The 13,116-nt window shown below is 33.5% G+C and overlaps 1 non-coding gene across 1 annotated transcript; it reads right to left on the bottom strand.

Moving 5' to 3' along the window:
• Positions 1-3,733: 3,733 nt before the first annotated feature.
• LOC123389146 lies at positions 3,734-3,840 on the bottom strand. Its single transcript, XR_006603679.1, has one exon. It is a non-coding gene; the product is annotated as a U6 spliceosomal RNA (small nuclear RNA).
• Positions 3,841-13,116: the final 9,276 nt, after the last annotated feature.

The following is a 13,116-nucleotide window of genomic DNA, read 5'->3' as shown; positions in this document are numbered from 1 at the left end:
AAAAAGAATGAAAAAAAATTCATGGAAACAAATGATCAATGACAAACCAAAAGTGTTCAAAATTCGGTGTGGAACAGATCATTTAAGCAGGCTGAGAGTGAAAATATTAGAATGCTGTACTATAGCTCTTTTTCAAGAATATTAGAAAGATATTCAAATACAAACATAACATCGACGTCCTTAAAGGAGTTGCATAAAGGCAATCAAAGAAAGCCTAAACCCAGAAGAGAAGAGGAATGATAAAGATCATGGCCAGAAAATTCAAGTGACATTGAGAAACAACCAAAAAAAAAACCCACCAACCAACAAAAAATAAAACAATAGAACAAATCAACGAAACTAGGAGGTGGTTCTTTGAAAGAATTAATTAAGATTGATAAACCCCTTCCAGACTTATCAAAAAGAAAAGAGAAAGGACTCCAAATATTAAAAGAAACATACTATGAGCAACTCTAGGCCAAACAAATTCAACAATCTGGAAGAAATGGATGGATGCATTCCTAGAGACATATAAACTACCACAACTGAACCAGGAAGAAATAGAAAAATCCTGAACAGACCCATAACCAGTACAGGAGATTGAAAACAGTCATTTAAAAATCTCCAAACAAACAAAGCCCCCGGCCAGACGGCTTCCCAGGGGGAATTCTACCAAAACATTTAAAGAAGAACTAAATTCCTATTCTCCTGAAAAACGGTTCCCCAAAAAATAGAAATGGAAGGAAAAACTTCCAAACTCTTTTTTTTATGAGGCCAGCATCACCTTGATCCCAAACCAGACAAGGATCCCATCAAAAAAAGAGTAGAAAAGCTACAGACCAATATCCTTGATGAACAACAGATGCGAAAATTCTCACCAAAATACTAGCCAATCAGATTCAATAGTACTTAAAAGAAGATTATTCACCACGACCAAGTGGAAATTATTCCAGGGCTACAAGGTTGGTTCAACAATCTGCAAATCAATCAATGTGATACAACACATTAATAAAAGAAAGAAAACGAACAAGAGCCATCTGATACTCTCCATAGATGCTGCTGAAAAAGCATTTGTGACAAAGTGCAGTATCCCTTCCTGATTAAAACTCTTCAAAGTGTAGGGATAGAAGTTACATATTATCAATATTATCAAAGCCATCTATGAAAAAATCCCACTGTAAAATCCTACCATTCTCAATGGAGAAAAACTGAAATACTTTTCCGCTGAGGTCAGGAACACAGTAGGGATGTCCGTTATCATGACACTGCTATTCAACATCGTACTAGAAGTCCTAGCCTCAGCAATCAGACAACAAAAAAGAAATTAAAGGCATCAAAATTTTGCCAAATTGGCAAAAGAGAATTCAAACTATCACTGTTTGCAGATGATATGATACTGTATGTGGGAAAACTTAAAGGACTCCACTCCAAATCTGCTCTAACTTGTATAGGAATTCTGTAAAGTGTCAGGATATAAAATCAATGCACAGAAATTGGTTGCATTTTTTTTTATATAAAATAAGACAGTAGAAATAGAAATTAAGGAGTGAATCCCATTTACAGTTGCACCCAAAACCCTAAGATACCTAGGTATAAACCTAACCAAAGAGACAAAGAATCTATACTCAGAAAAAACTCTAAAGCACTCATGAAAGAAATTGAAGAGAAGACACAAAAAATGGAAAAATGTTCCATGCTCCTGTTTATTGTAAAGAACAAATATTGTGAAAATGTCTATGCTACCTAAAGCAATCTACACACTTAATGCAATCCCTATCAAAATCCCATCCATTTTTTTTCAAAGAAATGGGGCAAATAATCCTAAAATTTATATGGAACCAGAAAAATACCTCGAGTAGCCAGAGGAATATTGAAAAAGAAAAGCCAAAGTTGTTGGCATCACAATTCCAGACTTCAAGCTCTATTACAAAGTTGTCATCATCAAGATAGTAGGGAACTGTCACAAAAACAGACATAGATCAATGGAACAGAATAGAGAGCCCAGAAATACACCCTCAACTCTATGGTCAACTAATCTTCAACAAAACAGGAAGGAATGTCCAATGGAAAAAAGACAGCCTCTTCAACAAAAGGTGTTGGGAAAATGGAACAGCCACATGCAGAAAAAAGAAATTGGACCATTTCCTTACACCATACATGAAAATAGACTGGAAATGGATGAAGAAGCATAATGTGAGAAAGGAATCCATCAAAATCCTTGAGGAGAGAACAGGTAGCAACCTCTTTGACCTCAGCAGCAGCAGCAACTTCTTCCTAGGAAACATTGCCAAAGGCAAGGGTAGCAAGGGCAAAAAAAAAAAAATGAAACTATTGGGATTTCATCAGATCAAAAAGCTTTTGCACAGCAAAGGAAACAGTTAACAAAGCCAAAAGATAACTGTCAGAATGGGAGAAGATATTTACAAATAACATACCAGATAAAGGGCCAGTATCCCAAATCTATAAAGAGCTTATCAAACTCAGCACCCTCAGAACAAATAATCCAATGAAGAAATGGACAGAAGACATGAACAGACATTTCTGCAAAGAATAAATCCAAATGGCCAACAGACACATGAAAATATGCTCCACATCACTCGGCATCAGGGAAATACAAATCAAAACCACAATGAGATACCCACCTCACACCTTTCAGAATGGCTAAAATGAACAAGTCAGTCAATGGCAGATGCTGGCGAGGATGTGGAGAAAGGGGAACCCTCCTACACTGTACGTGGGAATGCAAGCTGGTGCAACCACTCTGGAAAAACAGCGTGGGAGGTTCCTCAAAAAGCTGAAAATTTGAACTACCCTATGACCCAGTGATTGTATTACTGGGTATATACCCTAAAGATACAAACGTGGCATTCTGAAGGGGCACATGCACCCAAATGTTTATAGCAGCAATGTCCACAATAGTTAAACTATGGAAAGAACCTAAACGTCCTTCCACAGATGAATCAATAAATAAGATGTGGTATATATGTACAATGGAATACTATGCAGCCATCAAAAGAAATGAAATCCTGCTATTTGTGATGATGTGGATGGATCTAGAGGGTATTATGCTTGGCGAAATAAACCAATCTGAGAAAGACAACTATCATATGATCTCCCTGATATGATGAAGTGGAGATGCAACATAGGCAGTTTGGGGGGTACAAAAAGAAAAATAAAAGAAGATGGGATTGGGAGGGACACAAACCATAAAAACACTGAATCTCACAAAACAGACTGAGGGTTGCTGGGGGGAGGGTGTGTTTGGGAGAGGAGGGTGGGGGGTATGGACATTGGGGAGGGTATGTGCTATGGTGAGTGCTGTGAAATGTGTAAACCTGGTGATTCACAGACCTGTACTCCTAGGGATAAAAACACATTATATGTTTATAAAAAATTTTAAAAAATCAATTAAAAAACACATATTGCAAGCCCAGAGCTAATCTCATATTCAATCAAAAAAGTTTGAAAGTTTTCCCCTTAAAGATCAGAAACAAGACAAGTGTGTCCACTTTCACTACTCTCATTTGACATAGTACTGGATGTCCTAGCCAGAGAAACAAGGAGCACAAAGAAATAAAAGACTCCAAAAAAAAAAGGAGAAATAAAATTTTCCTTTTTTGGATAACATGAGCTTACATGTAAAAAAAATCCTAAAAACGTCACAAAAAAAAAAAAAATTTGATAAACAAATTTAGTAAAGCTGCCAAATACAAGATCAATATATAAAAGACAAGAATTTTGTTTTGTTTTGTTTTGTTTTGTGGAATGCTTGCCAGTTTTTCATGTCATCCTTGTTCAGTGATCACGCTAATCTTCTCTGCATCATTCCAATTTTAGTATATGTGCTGCCAAAGTAAGCACAAGACAGGAGCATTTTTTACACTCTAATGATGAAAAAACAATCTAATTCACAATAGCATCAAAAATAATAAAATACTTAGGAAAAGTTTTAACTAAGAAGATGAAAGATCTGTACCCCATAAACTATGACATTGATAAAGAAAAGAAATTGAAGGAGACACAAATGGAAAGATAGCCCATATTTATGAATGGTAAGAATTAACATTGTTAAAATGTCCATACTACCGGAAACCATCTGTAAATTCAATTCCTATCAAAAATCCAATGTTAGGGGCGCCTGGGTGGCTCAGTGGGTTGAGCTGCTGCCTTCGGCTCAGGTCATGATCCCAGGGTCCTGGGATGGAGCCCTGCATCAGGCTCTCTGCTCAGCAGGGAGCCTGCTTCCTCTTCTCTCTCTGCCTGCCTCTCTGCCTGCTTGTCATCTCTCTCTGTCAAATAAATAAATAAAAAATCTTTTTAAAAAATCCAATATTATTTTTTGACAGAAGTAAGTAAAGAATCCTAAAATTTATATGAGACCATAAAAGACAACAAATAATCAAAGCAGTTCTGAGAAAGAATGAAGAAGAGAAATTACACTTCTTGATTTGAAATTATACTACAAAGCCCTCAAGCTCAAAACAATAAAGTATACTGGCATAAAAAACAGACCAATAAACAAGTAGAACAGAATTGAGAGTCCAGAAATAAATCCTTTCATGCAGTCACCTAATATTTGACAGGGGCCAACATATGTAATGGGTAAGGATAGTCTTTTCAATAGATGATATTTAAAACATAAAACATAAAACAGTATGAAACTGGAGCCTTATATCACTCATAAATCTTAACTTGAAATAGATTAAAGACTTAAATGTGATGCATGAAACTAAATTTCCTAAAGGAAAAACATAGGAAAAATTCTCCTTGACATTGGTCTTGCCAAGAGTTTTTTGGATACCAGACCAAAAACACAAGTAAAACACCAAAAATAAATAAATGGTATTACATCAAACTAAAGTTTCTGCATTGCCGAAAAAGAGAGACAGAGAGAGAGAGAATAAAAACACAATCCACAGAATGGAAGAAAATACTTACAAATACTTACAAATCTTATATCTGAAAAGAGGTTAATAACCAACAGATACAAATAGAAAAAAATATATAATTTAAAAAATAGCAAAAGGATCTCAATAGACTTTTTTTTTCAAAAAGTTATATAAATGACCAACAGGAGCATTAAAAAGTGCTCAACGTAAAAACTCAGGGCAAAGTCATTATGTTGTTGTTGTTGTTGTTTACTTCTGGAAAACACAGCAAGATATTACTACCTATTAGAATATATACTACCAAAAAATTAAAACTAAAAATTTTGTTAAATATTGGGGAAAATGGGGAACTTATGCACTGTGATAGGGATATAAATTTGTATGGAAAACAGTATGGAGATGATTCATATTATTAAAAGTAAAATTACCATATGATTCAGTAATCCCACTTCTAGGTATATATCTAAAGGAAACGGAGTCACTATTCGAAGACATATCTGCACTCTTATGTTCATTATAAAATTATTAACTCTAAGCAAGAGATGGAAATAGCTTCAGTATCCATTAATGGATGAATGAATAAAATAAGTATGGTAAATATATACTATGGAATACTACTACTTAACCATGAAAAATTAAGAAATACTGCCATTTACAACAGCATGGATGGATCTTGAAGGTATTATACTAAGTGAAATATTTCAAAGATTTTATATATTTTTTAAATTTATGTATTATGGTATCCCTTACATACAGAATCTGAAGAAAAGGCAAACTAATAGAAACTTAGAGTTGAGTTGACAAGGGGTGAACCTGGGGTGGAGTAAGGTGGTCAAAGGGTACAAACTTGCAACTATAATATGAAAAAGTTCTGGGGATCTAATGTACAGCATGATGATCATAGTTAATAATATATACATACTTTTTTATTGTGCTTCCCTTTATTAAACTTTGCATATATCACATTCTTACAAGTTGAAATTTTATAGGATTCTTGTATAAAATAGGTCTGCTGCCTCCATTTTTCTAACAACGTTTGTTCATTTTGTGTCTCTTTGTCACATGTTGGTAATTCTTGCAATATTTCAAATTTTTTCATTATTATTGTATTTGTTATGGTGATCTGTGATCAGTAATTATGACCCACTAAAAACTCAGAACTAGTTTACTTAAGGTATATACATTCTTTTTCTTTAAAGACATAATGCTTTTGAACTGTACAGTATAGTGTTTATTTTTTATATGCACTGGGAAACCAAAAAAAAAATAATTTGACTTAGTTTATTGAGATAATCACTTTATTGAGGTGCTCTGGAACAAAACCCACAAGACCTCTGAAGTTTATCTCTACTGTACTATATACATAAAAGTTGCTAAGAGAGTAGATCTTAAAATTCCTTACGATACATGCATAAAAACAGTGGCAACTATATGAGATAGTAGATATATTAACATTTTTATGTAGATTATATTGCAATACAGATGTATACCAATTTATCAAATTGTACAAAATTTACACAATGTTAAATTTGCAGTGTTATAAGAAATCATTTCTTAAATTTACAAATTATAATATGTCGATTATTTGTCAGTAAAGCTGGAAAAAACTTTTTGCAGAATTAATCTATTTTTCAAAAAAGGAAGTAAGGAAGTAGAAACTGCAACTAACTCTGAAATAATAGAATATAAAATCCATTTTAGTTATATACACTGTGACAAAAACTATTACTTAGTTTACAATGAAGGAATACTTATGAAGCATGAAGGATGGTCTATAAATAAGACTGAAAGAGCTCATTTTTAAGGTTTAAATTTAAAATCTTCTTTTGAGATACTAAACTGACCACCCAGTTTTCCAAACATAAATATCTTAACTGCATGAATTTATTTCATACAACTCTATAATCTAGTTTCATAAGAAAGCAGCATGCAAATTTTGAATAAGACAGACTTGCTTAAGTTTCTTTATGTTCAACAGTTTAGGATACTTCCCTAAAAATAAATAGAAGAAAAATCAGCATATTTATCATTATAATTATTATTCATAATGAGATTCATATTGAATTAGGAAATATATATCCTCAGGGGGGGTAAAGTAAAATGAAATTTATTTTGGTAAATGTGTCTATGAATAGTCAATACAATGCCTCAATATAAATGAATATTATCATTTTGAACAATTTAATTACTATTATTAGAATTATTATAAGTATAAAAATAGCTATCATTTTAGCATGGAATATGAGACTCTCATGCTCCGTGCTTCATTACAGCCACACAACAACTCTGCATAATAAGTATTATCATCACCATTTCATGGGTGAAAAAACCGAGGAAACACAATTTAGATAACTGGTTTATGATTACATGGCTAGTAAAGATGCATCACACTAATTTAGGCTTTATGATTTCAGAATTGTACTCTTTCCACTGCACATTCTATTACTCTGTAAATACTTGGCTTGTTTTCATTTAGTTCTTCAATTTTATTCATGTGGTGATGGCTTAAAGCTTCATTTAAAGGAAGCTTAAAAAATTCATTTAACCAAAAGCTCCCAAGAATTAAAAATGTCATGGATCTAATGTAGACATGGATATCATTAGTTAATGGCTAACTATATATTTTCCACTCTAGTGAGATAACAGAGTATTTTTCTAAGTTTCAGTCTCTGAGTGTTAAAAAGGACTTTGTTAAAATAGAAATATTTAGACAAAGGTGATCAAAAGTCTAGATCAGGTCACCTTAAGAGAAATATTAGGAAACTGAGGAAACCAATGGAGATTTGAACACTGAGCTATGATATAATGAAAGGTTTAAAGTATTTAGTAGAGTATAGAAAAGCCCTTTAAAGCCTGGTCCTAGCCTAGCATTGCAGCTTCTGGGATATCTGTCTATCTATCATCTATCTATCTATCTCTCTATCTATCTAGATATAAACTGGAAAACTTTTTTAACTTAAAGATTTTGAGAAATAGAACATAATCAGCACCATAGAAGATCTCTTTATGATAACAACCTAGCCCCTCCTCCCAGGTTGTTAATATTCTCTCTTATTTAATGTAACATTGTGCAAATATACCACTGCTGATCTGCTGTTATGAATGAAATAACTATAATCATCTGTTTGCATATCCTGGTGAAAATATTCATTTAGTTCCATGTTGTGTTTCTAGGAATGGACCAATTTTTTTTAATTTTATTGTTAAGTTTTCTAAATATTGTATAACTTACCTCAAATGTTTTTATTATGGGCACTGTCATACTTTCACATTCTTGCAAGACATTTTTACTGTTGCCCAATATGGTAAGTGTGTAATAGTATGCCATTCTAGGTTTTAATTTAATTTTAATTTTAATTTAATTTAATTTAATTTAATTCCAGATTCATAATAAAGATAAACAGTTTTTATATATGAGTGGCCATTTGGATTACCCTTTCTGTAAAGTACATGCTCAAATCTTTTGATATCTTAACATTGTGTCATACTGAATTCTTTAATAGTAGATTTTTGAATGAACTTTTAGCTGTGTAGGTCTTCTCTATTTTATTTTGAACTTGTTTTCATTTCAAAATCTTTATATTTATTTCCATAATCTGCTTTTATTTTGCTTTGTCTATTATCTATATATTTATATATTTATTTATTTATTAGCAAGCAAGAGAGAGCGAGCGAGCGAGAGTGCAGGGAGGGATAGAAAAAGAAGAGAAAAGAATCTTAAGCAGGCTCCAGGCTCAGCACAGAGCCCAACTCTGGGCTCTATTTCACAACCCTGACATCATGACCTGAGCCAAAATGAAAGAAATAAAAAAAAAAAAATTAAGGTGTTAAATAAAAGGAAAAAGAATTGGAGGTTTAATTAAGTGAGCCACCCAGGCACCCCTGTGGTATCTTAAATTAGCTGTCATATCTTTAAAGTTCTAGAGTATCCATTTGGTTCATTTATAAAATCTTTCTCAATATCACTGTTAGTTTCAGTTTTTTGTTCAATTTGCTTCCCCTCTCATTTCTTTGAGCAGAGTAATCAAGCCATTTTACAATCTTTATTGATCATTTTAATATCATACTTAATCCCATTTTGTCTATCAAATCTTGTTAATGGTTTTTCTTTGCATGCTTTGTTACATTTTGCTATGTTCAAGACATTATATTTGAAACTCTTATTGAGTAGGGATAATTAAGAGCTATAAATAATGGTATGGTCCTCCTTGGCAGGATTTTCTCTTATATCTGAGACTCTACAAGACAATCATACTCCAAATTCAGTGACTGACTTTCTCTCAGTTTACACAGAAGGCAAGGCAGGCTATAGTCTTATTTCTGCTTCTCCTTGTGCTTTGGGGATCTCAACTTAAATTTGGGTTGTACCAAAGTCCTCAAACTTGATTGTTGCTGGATTTTGAATTTTGTTTCTCTAGTATCAAGAGTCTATGAAAAACACAGCTCAGTGTGTTTTAGCAGTTTCAAATGCTCTCATAGCTAAAATGGCTTCAGGGCATATATCTCTAGGCTCTCATTGTATTTCGTATTTTGGCCCAGTAATCCCTCACATATTTTTATAATCATTCTGATATTTTTAACTTTAAAAGCTATTTTGTCTGGATTTTTAGTTGTCTTAAGTAGGAGTTTTTAGATCACCAGTACTAGAAGCAACAACAAATATACATGAAAATATCTGCAGTAGTTTATCACATCTTTATGGCTTCGAAGTTCCATAAGCTGAGGCATCCTTCTCTAATCACTTAGACAAACTCCAATTTACCTTTTAAAACAACACAAGAATTGCTTCATTTAAGAACATGTTCAGGGATGACTCTTCCCCACTGTTCTTACCAACATTCCCACACACTCTTTGCTACCCACACCTTGTTTATGATCTTTCATTAGGTATATCAGCACCACCAGGATTTTGCTCTAGTGTATTTTTGTCCTTTAGAGCTTTAATTAAATATTAATTCCATAGAAAGTCTGTCCCTTTTCTTTCAAACCTGGGTTAGTTATTTCTTCTCATCCTTTGTCAGAAGTTACTTTATTAGAGAAACTTACAGCTGTATTGTGACTTTGGAGCCTTTACAGTTTTTTGACTGGAAAAATCACCCACCCATGAGATCTTTACACAGCTTCATAGCTGATATTATTCAGAAATCTGTTCAAAACAGACTTTTTAAGGGAGTCCTTTTCGGACCACTCAGTTAAAAAACCTCTTCTTCTCAATCACTGCTCTTTTTAAAATGTGCTTATTTAGTTCAAATATGCATCACTATTAAAGAAAAACCAGTACAATTTTTTTTTAAGTTGGCTTACCTATTATCTATCTCTCCCATTAAAATGATTCCTCTGAGCTGGGGTTTTGTTGTGCTCATCTTAGGCCAGGCACTCAATAAATTGTCTCTGAATGATTGAATTGTTTGACACCCTTGCTAGATTCTTAACTTCATGAGGCCAAGGTTTGTTCTATTCAGTACTTCTTTATCCTCAATGTCTGTTATATTGCAGTCACTTACGTGACTAATGGGAAAAATCACAGAAAGAAAGAGTTAAAACTACAGAAAAACCCTGTAGGTTCAATAACACAAAGCTTTCTAAAATTATTTAGCCCAGGAATTGAATACTGGCTGCACTTTTGATTATTTTTTAAATGATATTGAATTTAATTTAAATGGAAATACTTGAATGGTAGAATAATTTAAAAATTATAAAAGCAACTTGTTCCTTAAAGTAAGAATTATATAGGGCTTGCTTTAGGTAGCATAGACAGTTTCAAAATATTTATTCTTCCAATCCAGGAGCATGGAAACATTTTTTCCATTTCTTTGTGTCTTCCTCAATTTCTTTCATGAGTACGTTATAGTTTTCTGAGTATAGATTCTTAGCCTCTTTGGTTAGGTTTATTCCTAGGTATCTTATGGTTTGGGGTGCAATTGTAAATGGGATGGACTTCTTAATTTCTCTTTCTTCTGTCTTGTTGTTGGTGTAGAGAAATGCAACTGATTTCTGTGCATTGATTTTATATCCTGACACTTTACTGAATTCCTGTCAAGTTCTAGCAGTTTTTTGGAGTGGAGTCTTTTGGGTTTTCCACATATAGTATCATATCATCTGCAAAGAATGATAATTGACTTCTTCTTTGCTGATTTGAATGCCTTTAATTTCCTTTTGTTGTCTGATTGCTGAGGCTAGGACTTCTAGTACTATGTTGAATAGCAGTGGTGATAATGGAAATCCCTGCCGTGTTCCTGACCTTAGTGGAAAAGCTTTCACTTTCTCTCCATTGAGAATGATATTTGCAGTGGGTTTTTCATAGATGGCTTTGATGATATTGAGGTATGTGCCCTCTATCCCTACACTTTGAAGAGTTTTGATCAGGAAGGGGTGCTGTACTTTGTCAAATGCTTTTTCAGCATCTATTGAGAGTATCATATGGTTCTGGTTCTTTCTTTTATTGATGTGTTGTATCACATTGACTGATTTGCGGATGTTGAACCAACCTTGCAGCCCTGGAATAAGTCCCACTTGGTCGTGGTGAATAATCCTTTTAATGTACTGTTGAATCCGATTGGCTAGTATTTTGGTGAGAATTTTCGCATCTGTGTCCATCAAGGATATTGGTCTATAGCTCTCATTTTTGATGGGATCCTTGTCTGGTTTTGGGATCAAGGTGATGCTGGCCTCATAAAATGAGTTTGGAAGTTTTCCTTCCATTTCTATTTTTTGGAACAGTTTCAGGAGAATAGGAATTAGTTCTTCTTTAAATGATTGGTAGAATTCCCCTGGGAAGCCGTCTGGCCCTGGGCTTTTGTTTGTTTGGAGATTTTTAATGACTGTTTTAATCTCCGTACTGGTTATGGGTCAGTTCAGGCTTTCTATTTCTTCCTGGTTCAGTTGTGGTAGTTTATATGTTTCTAGGAATGCATCCATTTCTTCCAGTTTGTCAAATTTGTTGGCATAGGGTTGCTCATAGTGTGTTCTTATAATAGTTTGTATTTCTTTGGTGTTAGTTGTGATCTATCCTCTTTCATTCATGATTTTATTTATTCGAGTCCTTTCTCTTTTCTTTTTGATAAGACTGGCCAGGGGCTTATCAACTTTATTAATTCTTTCAAAGAACCAGCTCCTAGTTTCGTTGATTTGCTCTATTGTTTTTTTGGTTTCTATTTCATTGATTTCTGCTCTGATCATTACGATTTCTCTTCTCCTGCTGGGCTTAGGGTTTCTTTGAAGTGTGTAAACCTGGCGATTCCTAGACCTGTACCCCTTGGGATAAAAATATATGTTTATAAAAAATAAAAAAATTTTAAAAAAAGAATTATATAGGGCATCTCTTCTAGAAGCAAAATTTTCAAATGTCAAACATCTGAAAGCATAGATGGAGAAGTAAGAATGTGAATTGTACTTCAATGCTCTTTTCTTTATATTCAGCAAACAGCTACCTTCACACCTTTCCAATTTTTTCAACTCTTTTGACAAAGCCTTCAGAGGAGTTACTGCTGATGACAATCATCACAGCCTAACAGGACAAATTTTATAAAGAAAAATAATAGCATGTTTTTCCCAAATTGTTAAGGATATGGTGAAACTCTGTCGGATTCAAAGGAGGAATGTGCAATTCCATGCTCTATATAATAATAACTTATTTTAATAGTGGCTTTGCTATTTTTCAGATATATCCATTTACTGAAACCACTAACAAGTAATCAAAAACAAACAAATTAACAGGGGTTTGAGACAGGAATTATCTAATCTAAAATTAGCACATGTTCACAGAATACACAACACATATCCCAAGTACTACTATAGGTTTCAAGTAATAGTCAAAACAATAGTAAAAATTCTTCAGACCCTACCAGTCAAATCATAAATGGGACCTTAACTGTAAATCCTTATCTTTAGATCAAAGCGGGTAATTGGGCGCTGAAGATACATTATAGAACTAATATGTTATAGAACTCTGAAATGAGTCATTTATTCCACCACTTTTCCTGCACAGCTGCTGACCCATGTTTTGGTTCCTGGAAATAGCTGCTACCCCTGTCATACTTCTTAAAAGCACATATATTGATAACTCGACTCATTCCTCCATTCCTCTGTGACTGTCACTGTGTTAAAATGTGGAGCCAGCTGACTCACTTGTGGTGGTAACTTGTAGAAATAATAAAGTAGATGAGTTTGCAAAGTATTTTGTTATTTCTAAAAATGCAAAAACCAAGTTACATTGAAATCATAAGGGGTGTTTCAGGGAGAGCTGTAG

This window comes from Mustela putorius, unplaced genomic scaffold (genome assembly GCF_011764305.1).
Source record: "Mustela putorius furo isolate JIRA1106 unplaced genomic scaffold, ASM1176430v1.1 tig00003959_pilon_pilon_pilon, whole genome shotgun sequence".
NCBI lineage: Eukaryota > Metazoa > Chordata > Mammalia > Carnivora > Mustelidae > Mustela > Mustela putorius.
Note: the sequence above shows the minus strand (reverse complement) of the source record. Positions and strands in the feature narration are given on the sequence as shown.